Source organism: Marmota flaviventris, chromosome 16 (genome assembly GCF_047511675.1).
Source record: "Marmota flaviventris isolate mMarFla1 chromosome 16, mMarFla1.hap1, whole genome shotgun sequence".
In the NCBI taxonomy this organism is placed as follows: domain Eukaryota; kingdom Metazoa; phylum Chordata; class Mammalia; order Rodentia; family Sciuridae; genus Marmota; species Marmota flaviventris.
The window spans coordinates 52,752,708-52,764,502 of NC_092513.1; the positions used below are offsets into that span (position 1 = coordinate 52,752,708).

At 40.0% G+C, this 11,795-nt stretch overlaps 1 protein-coding gene across 1 annotated transcript in view; it reads right to left on the minus strand.

Moving 5' to 3' along the window:
• The window catches only part of Lpin2 (lipin 2), a 76,530-nt gene extending 64,964 nt beyond the window's left edge, over positions 1-11,566 (minus strand). Inside the window, exon 1 of the mRNA XM_071602885.1 lies at positions 11,421-11,566. The gene's annotated coding sequence lies outside the window, so the exon portion shown is untranslated. The remainder of the gene's footprint in view (positions 1-11,420) is intronic.
• Between the last annotated feature and the right edge of the window lie 229 nt (positions 11,567-11,795).

The window sequence follows — 11,795 nt, forward strand, 5'->3', positions numbered from 1 at the left end:
GATGTTAATAACAGAGGAAGCTCAGTACAGGCTATATGGGAACTCTACACTATCTTCTAAATTTCTCTGAAAATCTAGAACTGTTCTAAAAATAAAAGACCATTAAAAAGAAAAGTAATAGATGGAAAAAAGCCAACTTGCAAGTTGTGACCAGTGATTTGGATGTGACCTCTGACTGCCTTGTGGCTGCATTTGTGCTGGGAACTTCCTGCACCAAGGTGCGGGTCAAGATGGCCCCATTGCTATGGTGATGCCTGGCCTGGGGAGGCTCCGTGAAAAGGCACAGAGCAACCTATATCAGTCTGGACCTTGAGCTTAGGCACCAATTCCTAGTGATAGAGAATTCTGGGCTCTATAATAACCTTGATGTCCCACAAGTTTCACTGCGACCTTCAAATCTGTCTGCTTTTCCTGACACTTTCTCACAAATAACCTTTTGATAATAAAACCTATATAAATATGCTGAATTTGCTCTGGGTCACTGTTCCTCCACATCAGAGAATGGTGTCCCACCTGGTCCCAGCTTTCTCTCTATATGTGTATTTGTCGGGGGATTTCTCAATCCCCCATAACCCCTCACAGGCTTTCTGAATTAACGGCTATAGTAGAGGAGGTCACAGCAGCAAATCACAGGAAATATTACCAAAATGAAGCAACCTACATCACTTAGAAACTTATAAAAGTTCAGACAGCAAAGCTACCCTCTCCCTCACTCCAGTTCCCTGAACACTGGTTACCAAAAGTGAAACACTGAACAGATTCTTCTGAGGAATTTATCAATGGGGACTGAGGGAACCTACAAATATTGATATTTGGAATTCCCTACCTCATCACCCACCCAGGGCTTAAGTCCAGCTCATGCACAGAGCAGTTCCAATCAGTTTTTTGGTCTTACTTTTACTTATAAAGGAAAACCCAACAAATATCAGGCATCTGAGGAGAGCTTAAAACAGCAATTAATACAAATGAGAATTTTTTGAAGGAAACAACGCAAAATCACTTTCGTAAACACTATATTATCAGAGAAAATGCTGCAATCATGAAATGACAACAGGATGCTAAACTCCCTGTAAGTCTAACTAGGCAAGATAAAAGAATGAACAAAAGGAGAGAAAAGATATCAATCCAAAAGGGGCCCTTTATTGGATTTGTGGGGTATTTTTTAGAGAGGAGAGAAAAAAAAAGGCAGGGAGGGGGAGGAGGGAAGAATATTATCAAATAAGATGCACAAGAATATTTCCCAGAGTCAGAGACATTATTTTCCAAATTGGAAGTCCTTAGCAAAAAAGGATGGGGAGATACCTGCACTGGTGTGAGTTCCAAAGACAGTTACTAAAAATAAAAAATGGCAACAAACAACATTAAAGGCTAAGGAGTTTCTCTAATCGCAAAAGCTTCAGAATTGCATGGACATGCCTACACAAAGCAGGATATACACCATACCCTCAATCAGAGGTATAGCACCCAGTGCCAGCCACCTCCCCAACTTCATGAGGCAACATAGCTGTGGATGATTCTGCATGTGGGGAGAAGAAGCCTCACCAGGCCTGAGAAGCACCACTATATTCTCTAGGTGTTTTAACGCCCTCTGGTCTACAAAGACTCTGGTAACATACACGCAGGCTAGCCAGGTGTGAGGGAAGAAAAAAAAAAACAAGGTTAGAAGTGAGGGTTCTCTGTGAAGCCAAGTGAGGTGGGTACTTTCCAGGTTAACTATCACTTCCTGTGTCTGGTCCAAGGACTGAGATGATAAATCAGAAACTAAGATACTTCATCAAGAGAAGATAAAATTATAAATACTTTAAGAAGACAAAGTAAAAGTGCTTAAAAAATCAGAAAGAGAAAGAAAGGATATGAAGAGGGAAAGAATACAAAAATTAAAAAGGCTTGAGGTGACTCAAAAATAGTTAACTTCTCCCCAAAAAAGGGAAAATTTCCATTCTAGTATTGATTCTATTCTAGTCTGACAGATAACCTATCAGTTAAGTATGAGACTTAGAATAAAGAAATTCTCAGAGCTGCAAGATCTCAAAGAATTTACTTCCTATGAATCTTCTCAAAAAGCTGGTGGAGGAGTACTCCACAAAAATGAGGAAGAGCAGCAAGAGGGAGGAAGTCAAGAGATCTAGGACAACAGGCCCAACACAGGAGAAATGACAGAGATTCAGGACAAGGCAATTCAGGACTGCACTGATTGTCAGAAACTGGGAGCCTGAATTCATGACTGGTGCTCAGAAATGAAAGCCAACAAAATAAATGTTGACTCCATAGGAAACAAAAACTTGAACTGTCAAATAAAATCATTGGACATGGTTAGTTATGACAATATTTAGTAATCAAAATGAAAGTATTGAATATTGGGAAGATAAAATATTATGATATAATGGGTGGTCAGTATGGGGAAACATGTTTAAGAGGGTTATGCAAGAAATGAATCCTTATCCTGCACACTAGGAAAATCAATAAACAATGTCTAAAATGGGAAACCCATGCTAGAGTAGTGTAGGCACACAAATATGAAGTAAATTCCACAAGAAATAGGCAAAAGAAGTAAGTTTTTTCGAAGAGGCAGTAATCAGCATGAGGAAAAGGACTGGTATTTATTCATTATATACCTCAGGATTACTTGAATGTTCCAACTACATGTAAAAATAATATATTTTAAAATTCAAAGATGAATAAAGTTGTGATACAGCTTTATGAAAAAAGAATCATTCACAGGAATGAAAACTATGCGGGAAAAGGAAGAAAAAGAACACTAAGCGGGCTGGGGATGTGGCTAAGCGGTAACGCAATCGCATGGCATGAGCGGGGCGCTGGGTTCGATCCTCAGCACCACATAAAATAAAATAAAGATGTTGTGTCCACCAAAAACTGAAAAAAATAAATATTTAAAAAATTCTCTCTCTTAAAAAAAAAAAAAAAAGAACACTAAGCAAATAAGAGCATCATGGATAGTGTTTTGTTCTGTTTTTTAATTAGGAAAAGTTCCTTTCTAACTCTCAACATCAGCACCTGTGGTCTATCTGAGCATTAGGTATGCATGTCTCATTAACAGAGAAAACAAGGAAATTTAAACACAGCAATGCCACTACTAGGTTATACAATTCATTCACTTGGGACAGAGAGATGTCATGGCAAGAATACCAGTGAAAGATTTAGTCACCATTTAAAGGGACCACATCCAGAAGAAGCAAAAAGATTCCGTTCACCATAAACATACAGAGATATTAGTACTTTTGAACTAGTAGAGAATAAAATTTTGAGTACACAATCTAAAGAAATTGGTGTCCATTTTTATGAAAATCAAATTATTAAGAGTTTGTAAAAAATGTTAATTACTTAGGGGTTTTATGAATTAGTCAAAAACAACTTTTTTTTTTCCTTTTGGTGAAGCATATACCTGCACTTCATTACTTATGGAAAACTACTCTGCTTTCTAGGAATTACATTCTAGATTCAAAAATAAGGCTCTATTTACTATAATCCTGTAGAAATAAAATTCACAGGGCCACAGACAAAATGATGGCAAAAATCACAAGACTTAACATTTATAACAAGCATAGAGCATGAGATTTGTATACAAAATTGCTAACTCAACATTGTGAAGATAAAAGTTCTGAGTTAAGGAAGAAATCTTAGGCATATAAAATGATTTTTGTGAGTGTGTGACATAAAAAACACCTTTAACTAAACATGTTCTCACATGATATCTCCTTTGTCTCACTTTAAACCCCTCAGATAGTACTTCCTTTCCAATTCTTCCCTGTTCATTTTATTAAATTCTGCTTTATATAAGACTTACTTAATTTCCCTATAATACTACAAGCCACTTTACTACAATAGGAGGAATGTTGAATTTGCCTTTTACTCTCTGTGCTGTGATTGACTCGACTGTCATCTCTGATCTAGTTAGTCTTCAGCTGGCTACCAAGCTTCTGGACCTCTAGATAGCTAGTGGCTGTAGTTTAACACATTTTTCACATAATCTTCAGGGCCTAGCAGGTAGGTATTGTTATCCCAGTGTTACAAAAAAAGAGACAACTGTGGGTTGTGAGGTGTGTCCCAGGCTGAGACAGGATTGGGAGTTCAAGGCTAGCCTGGGCAATATAGCAAGCCCTGTATCTGAATGTATGTCTGTTTTCCCCAACTCATTCATTTATTAATGCCATTCGAGGGGGGCTATCTGAAAATGTAGCTACCAAGTGAGTCAAATGATACAGGGGTGAGGGGACACAGTTCAACAGACAAATCAGTTCAAAAAGAACTGATTCCCAAGGTTTCAGCTGGCTATATAATGTGATGGGACAAAAAGTTCTGAATAGAGAAGAACTTGCCATATCACATCCCAGCTCTGACACTGTTTAAGCTTCCTACAAAGGCCAATCCCATGTAATCTAGGAGTTATAGTATATACCTCTTCAAATAAAGAACAGTCCAAATTACCAGGGAAAATCCTTGAGGAAAAAGCATCATGGTGGATTCTGACATATCATGTTTCAAACAGTCCAACCATCTACTTCATCTTTCCCAACATTAAAGCAGAACCACTTTCCTCTCAAGCTGAGCCTGAAAGCAGTATTTAGTTTTGAGTGTAAAGACCAGATTGTATGAAAAATACAGGCTTTAGACACTTGATCCAGTCTCAGCCCAGTGACAGGATCATTCCTTGAAAAGCAGGCAAGAGAAAATTAGACTCACAATGCTCATTCCAGAGCAGGTGTCAAGTCAGTGCAGTAAGGCCCAAATCACCTCTGATATTTTCCTGGTTGGTTTTCTCTCACTAGCACAATTGGTTTTGCATACATAAATGATGCCTAAAAACCCAAGGCTCCTACAAAGTAGGTGCTATCCCTATAAATGAGTTTATAGACTGTGAAATTAAGGATCATTTCTCCGGTACTTCCTAACAAAAGTAAAAACAAAATCCAAAAAATTCAGGGATGTCAAATCAATGCAAAATTCTTACAGTCCTTGGGCAGTATGGTGGCAATAGAGCCAAGGGCAACACAGAGAGGTCATTTCCACATGATTATGTGACCTTAAAAAAATCTCTTAGCTTCAGTGACCTTACCTAGAAAAAACGGCCATTATCCCTGCTTTGCAGGGTTGTTGTGACTCTAAGAGAAAATTAATGTAAAGCACTTAGCACAGTGTCTGGCCCAAGGGTGTTCAATCATTTAACTGTAATCACAATGACAATCCTCTACAAACATTAAATAACTCCTAGAAATATTCAGTATTCCTAGCAGGCAATAGCATCATTGATAATGGATAGAGCTGATATTAAAGACTTCAAAATTCCAAATTTCTACCTTTCAAATAATGCTAGTTAGGTAAATTACTTTCATCCAGGTAAGCCATTTAGAAAATCCTACAACAAAAGATCAGTCCTTCCTAATAAAGCATTTGTTTAATCCACACTTTAAATTATAAAATAGCTTTCTCTAAATAATACTTCTCTTAATTCCGGTATTGTTCATATGTAAAATAGATGCTATGACTACAGTCAAATATGTATCTACCTACTAGTCATCCAAAATAAATGGTAAAAGATTAAAGAAATTTATTATGTGGATAGATGTTTTAGAATGTTTACAAAGAAAAAAAAAAAGAAATACTTTCAGTGGCCTTACCTAGAAAAAAGGGCCATTATTAAAACAAAACAAAAAAATCTCCCTTATGATGATGCTTCCCTAAGCCTAAACATTCCCGGACTCCATGTAGCTCATTAGAAAAGCACACTGTTTTTATAAGGACCAGAAGTAAATGCAGTCATCTACTAGAAAAATATACCATAAGACAATTCAAGATCCAGTTCAGAGCTTTTAATTCATATTAACTATCCAATGGTTTTGCTGGCACATAGCAGATAATAATTCAAAAATCAAAGCTGGGCATGGTGGAACACACCTGTAATCCCAGTGATTTGGGAGGCTGAGGCAGGAGGATGGCAAGTTGGAGTCGGCCTCAGCAACACAGAGAGATCCCGTCTCAAAATTTAAAAAATTAAAAAAGGCTGGGGATTTAGCTGAGTGGTAAAACACCTAAAGCACCCAGGGTTCAATCCCCAACTTGGCGGGGGGGGGGGGGGGAGTCACATAATCAAATTATCAGACAACATCATATTGAATACTTCCCAATATCTCTTAAAGGCGATCTGTATTCTGAATACTTCTCTTATTTAGAATAAGCCAAACACCAAATCTCTAGTACAACTGGACATTTCTACCTTACCAGGAGCAATAACTATCATATCATAAAGACACTGAACAAAATATAACTATCCTGGTTATTAGTCAACTTCAGTGTTTATTCAGAGGTTTAAAAGAAAAACAAAAGCCTTCTAGGTAGATTTCAATCCCAAATTAACTAATGATCTTTATTTATAATTCTGTCACTTTATTTTTATAAAAAGAACTTATCTTACAATAGATTCAAAAATAAGTATTTAAATTAACATCTTTGGGATCAATTATCCCTTTCATTATATTTCAGAAATAGGTAAAAGAAATTCAGTAAGTCACTAAAGAAGTTATTTGGTATCATATGCCTATCTTTTTTCTTTACTTGCAGGACCAATTTCAGCTTTTCTAAAGGATATTTCCCCATCTTCAGCATCTCCTCTTTATCTAATAAAGCTTAGTTATAACCACCAAAACCAAATAATTAAAAAAAAACTAGATCCTTCTCTTTGAAATATTAGTATCTCTATATCATGTTTATTAAATTTTCCAAATCTGTACCCTTTCGGGTCTCCCTCAATACTGCTTAAAATTTCAACTAAATTAACAAGTAACCAAAAAATTAAAATCAAAGCAATGAGAGAGCAAACCAACCTCAAAAGTTTCCAGTGCAAATAACAGGGCTCTACAGCATCTCAGCTTCTTTACTGGGAACTCCTTCTGCACATCAACCTATGCTGGTCTCCTCTCTTTCTCCTTCATCCTTTTAGGGCCTGTACCTTAAACACTGTCACTCTTGGCCCCTCAAACTTTAAATCAACAGATTCTTTCTCCCTACTCCATAGGTACTCTCTCCACCCCTCAAATCCTACTTTCTTGACTAGAATTTCCCAACTTTCAAGAATAGCACCCTGTGACTTCCATTCAATGCCATTCATCATCACTGTTTTTCTCCCTTTAGTTCAACATTTACAATAAAGGAGGCCAAATGGCTTTACCTACAGGAGTGCTGGAAAACTTAAGGAGGCAACACTTATTCACTCTAACAGGATTAACAGTTAAGAAGAAAACCACAATTGACTTCAGAGCAATCCTAAAGAAATACAGAGCACAAAACATCACACATGCAAAGGAGCTTGACTCCTGTAGCAAAAATTAATTAAGCAAAGTGTAATGGGAGAAAATATTAAAAAATGGATTGGGGAAGGTGAAATTGAATTGAAATGAAATGAACTGAAGTGGAACTGAGAAAACAGATGAGAAATTTAGACTTGAAAATAGGTGAGAATGAATTACTGTAGGTTCTTGAACAGGAAAGATAAAGACGCTAGGAGTTGAAAACAAATCAGAATGTACAAATCATTACTTAGATTTCATTTATACTCTGGTTAAACAATAAAATTAAAATAAGGAATTGGCACAAAAAGCAAATAAGAGTATGAAAGGAAATAAAGGCAAGTGTTATATTTAATTTAGTGTTCAGTTACTGGCCATAAAATTACATATAGAAGTAAAATCTTTCTAAATTGTTAAATGGAATAAAGGCAAGTAGAGGAAGGAATCCACTGGCTGCCAACTTTCTAAGGTATGCTACTCTTTTTAATTTTTTTTTTTTTTAGTTGTAGATGGACACAATATCTTTATTTTGTTTATTTGTTTATGTGATGCTGGGGATTGAACCTAGTACCTCACACATGCTAGGCTCTACCACTGAGCCACAACCCTATGCTATTCTGTGAGCCAATGTTTGCCCTCTAAGAAAAAAAGAAAAACAAACAAAAAAGCCAATAGTTTATCTTGAAAATGTATGACACTACAAATAAATAAGCACTAAATAATAAGGCTCTTATAATTCAAAGACTACAAAAATAGGCATTACATTCCAGATTTTTAAAAGATCATGTTCTAGCAGCTACCCACCTAACACACACATCTTTTCTAATTTACTTATGTAGTCTCTTTATATTTTTGACCTAAATAAACTATAAAGAATCCTAAAAGATCCCACTTCTAACAGTCATACAAACTACTCTGGCTTTGTAGAGAAGTTAAATAAAAGATAGGAAAAGGAGATATTGATGTAATTGTTTTGTTAGGCCTTAAGTTAAATCAATTCTGATTTCTTTCTTCCACATTTTTATTATATAAATAAATATATACACACACACATATACATATGTATATATACATATATATAATTTTTTTTTTGGTTGTTGATGGACCTTTATTTTATTCACTTATTTATATGTGGTGCTGACAACTGAACCCAGTGGCAAGGGGTCTACCACTGAGCTACAACCCCAGCCCTCTTTCTTCCACATTTCTTAGTAACAATTTTAACATCAATCTAAACAGACAAATAAAAATCACTAAAATTTAGTATTATAAAGCTTTTGAGGAAAAAGATTCGAAATTGTAGTCACTGAATCAAATTAGGAAAAAAAAATGTTTATCATCATTTTAATCCTAAATGTCACATTAAGGACTTTATCTTGCACTGCGGTGGAATTCATCTACTAATCTATTCTTTTTGCTTTCCCTTCCTTCCTTTCAGACTGAGAAGCTGAGCAGGGGTAGAGAGGCCCAAATTTCCAGTGCAAATTAAGGGCAGGTTGTCACTGACACTTGGCGATTCCTGCCTACTTCATCTGTTCCTCATGCCTTTGTCTTGAAAAGTACAGGACTTCACACATATGAAGTGCTTACTGTTATTAACAGTTATGCTAATATAGTCAACAAGGCAGGGAGGTGGACGCAGAAATCAGTTAAATGCTAGCAAAGCCACCAAGACAACTTCTTATCCAAATACCTTTTTACCAAGATTACCCATATTTTTACAACTTACAGTAAATATCTCCAAATGTTGCTAAGTTTTAATGACATGGGATAAGGCCAACTACAGTCCCTGCCTACAAACTTGCGAGTTGTTTTCACTATAAAGGTGGCAAGTGATAGGCAGAAGACCCTGATGGCTCAGCCAGAAATAATAATGACTTACCTAGCAATGAAGGACACGAGAGACAGCTAAAAACAATTCTAAAAAAAAAGTTCAAAACTAGTATCAATTGCTGTGGCATGTCAACAGTGACAGCGCCCGGGGTCAGAGCAAAAAGGAGAGGATATAAAAAAGATGGGCAAACTTAAAGAAAAACCTCCTAATCGAGGTTGCTAACCACTTTAGGGAGGTAGCTGAATCTACTTCCTAACAAAGAAGCTTATAGAAAGTGTTAAGTTCTGATATATAGGAGGCATACAGAAGAAATCTGTTGACACACAAAACCAAGCTATCTTTAAACTAAATATTAATACTTAAACATTGCAAAATATCCACTGTAATGTTCATCAGCTTAATCTAACCTTTGACCACCTCAAAAGTGTAGCACCACCAAGATTATTCATCAGAAGCTCACCAATCAGGAAAATTCAGTGAACTCATTCAGGAAGTGCTACCCACTACCAGGTCACTGGTAAGGGCAAACTGCCTGCTGCTTCCTACCTTCATACAACAATCCTCCACTAAGGCTCTTCTAAAGCCCACTGTGTGTTTGGTAAAGGGCAACTAAGGAGTTTTGCCTTCAGGGACTCTGGTCCCAGTGCTGGGGACAGTCCATACAGTAAACCAAAAATTACAATGCAGGGTGATAAAAACCTTTACTGCTACAAGAATGTAGTAATAAAAGAATCAAAGCTCTGGCTGACTCTATTAGTTGCTTCTTAATAGTGCTTTACTATAGTGTTCAAGGGTTTTCAAAAGCTTCCATGTCCAGATCCTCTCAAGCATAATGCTTCTCTGTTGATTCTCAACTGTGCCATCACAAACTAAAACCGAAACTGTCCGTTTTATTTCCAGCATTCTATGGCTAGTTCTACCAACATCTGGGCAGGAGATACTTGGGTCTGATGGACCACAATCGACTACACATTTAATTAGAGGGGAAAAAGACACCCACACTGTCCAACAGTCTTCCACATGTAGCTTTGTTTGCACTTTTTATACTCTGGCTAGGTCTGACCTGAGGTGGCTGCACTTAGGCAGAGTGAGGATGCTCAAGAGGACCAGCTCAAGGAGGAATAAATCACCTGCCTCTGCTCTCCCTGCACCTGGTGGTAGGCTTTGCATTTTTCCACCTTCAGCATCACCTGCCTGGCTTTTCATTCTTAAGCCACTGAAATCAACAGCAGACTATCAACACAAACCATTAAGGTCAACTAAATTACTGGTAAATAATCCAAAATTGACTTTGCGTGGTCAAAACATAAACCAGCAAGGTCAAGTATTAACAAACAGTAACACACAGCATCACTACTGTAGGGCAAAAGAACTTCAGCAAGGTCTGGATTGACAGCAAGGCAAGAGACTTGTTTTCAATTTTTAAAAAATGGGGGAAGGAGCGGAAAAAAGCTCTTTATGTGTACTAAAAATTAGTCTGGCTGCTTGTTCATAAATTTTTCATAGACTTTCCGAGTATTCAGAGTTCCAGCGGTTTCTGAAAGGACGGGTCATCTTCCTGGTCCCGTTTTGCATTAATTTTGTCTTCCAAGCATCATCCCGAAATTTGCAAGGAGAGTCATCTTAATTTGTATAAGTGATCAGCGGCGTCAAAAGTTAAGAAGCCCTCAGTAAAAACTGTATCCCGACCCACTCACTACAAATCAAGATTTACCGGGTGGGGGTTGAGAAGAAAACTACTCACACTTGAATCCGGTCTACAGCCTGAAGGAGGCGGCGGCGGGCAAACGAACGGCCTTAAAGAAATAAAAGCAACTTGCCAGCCCTCGCTTCGCGGCGAATCACGTGCCCCGGGCGCCCCCTCCCCCAGGGCCAGGGCCAGGGCCAGGGGCAGGGGCAGGGGACGCGGCCTCCCGCGGTGCTTCCCGGGCCGCAACTCGCAGCCCCAGCCTCCCGGCCAGAGACGAAACCAATGGATCTCAGGTGACCATCCCCGCGGGTAGCAGGGCCCCGAATGCTTTTCAGAGTCCTCAGCCCGCTCAGTGACCCTCCAGCCCGTGCTGCTGCGGCGGCGGCGGCCCGGACCGCGACTACGTGGCGCGGTCGCTGCGAGGCGGGGACAGGGGCTCAGGACTGGGGACAGCTCGGCCCGCGCCTCCTGGGAGGGTCGCGGCCTGCGGCAGTGCGGCCCCCCGCGCCGACCCTCACGCGCGGACACGCGACTGCCACTCCGGAAGCCGGTCCGCGACGAGGGGGCACGAGGACCCGGCCCATAGCCCGCTTACCTGCGGCGGCTCCGCTCCTGGCCCGCGCCGGCGCACGCGGGAAGGCGGCCGAGGAGCAGCGGAGGATGAACGCCGGCGGCGAGGACCAGCCGGGGAGAGCTGCCGAGGGGGCGGGGCCGGGGCGTCCGCCGCCGCCGCTGCCTCGGGAGCCGCCTGGGCCGCAGCCGAGGCGGACGGCCCTCATGAATGGGACGCGGCGGCGGCGGCGGCAGGGGCTGCTGCTGCTGCTCGGCGGGCGGCGGGCGGTGCGCAAGCCCCGCCCCAGCCACGTGACGCGCGCTCCCCCCCGCCCCCGCGCACCCCCGGGCCGGGCGCGGCGCCGTGTCGCCAGTTTCCCGGGTAGCAGCCGCGCTGCACCTAGTCCCTGGAGGAGCG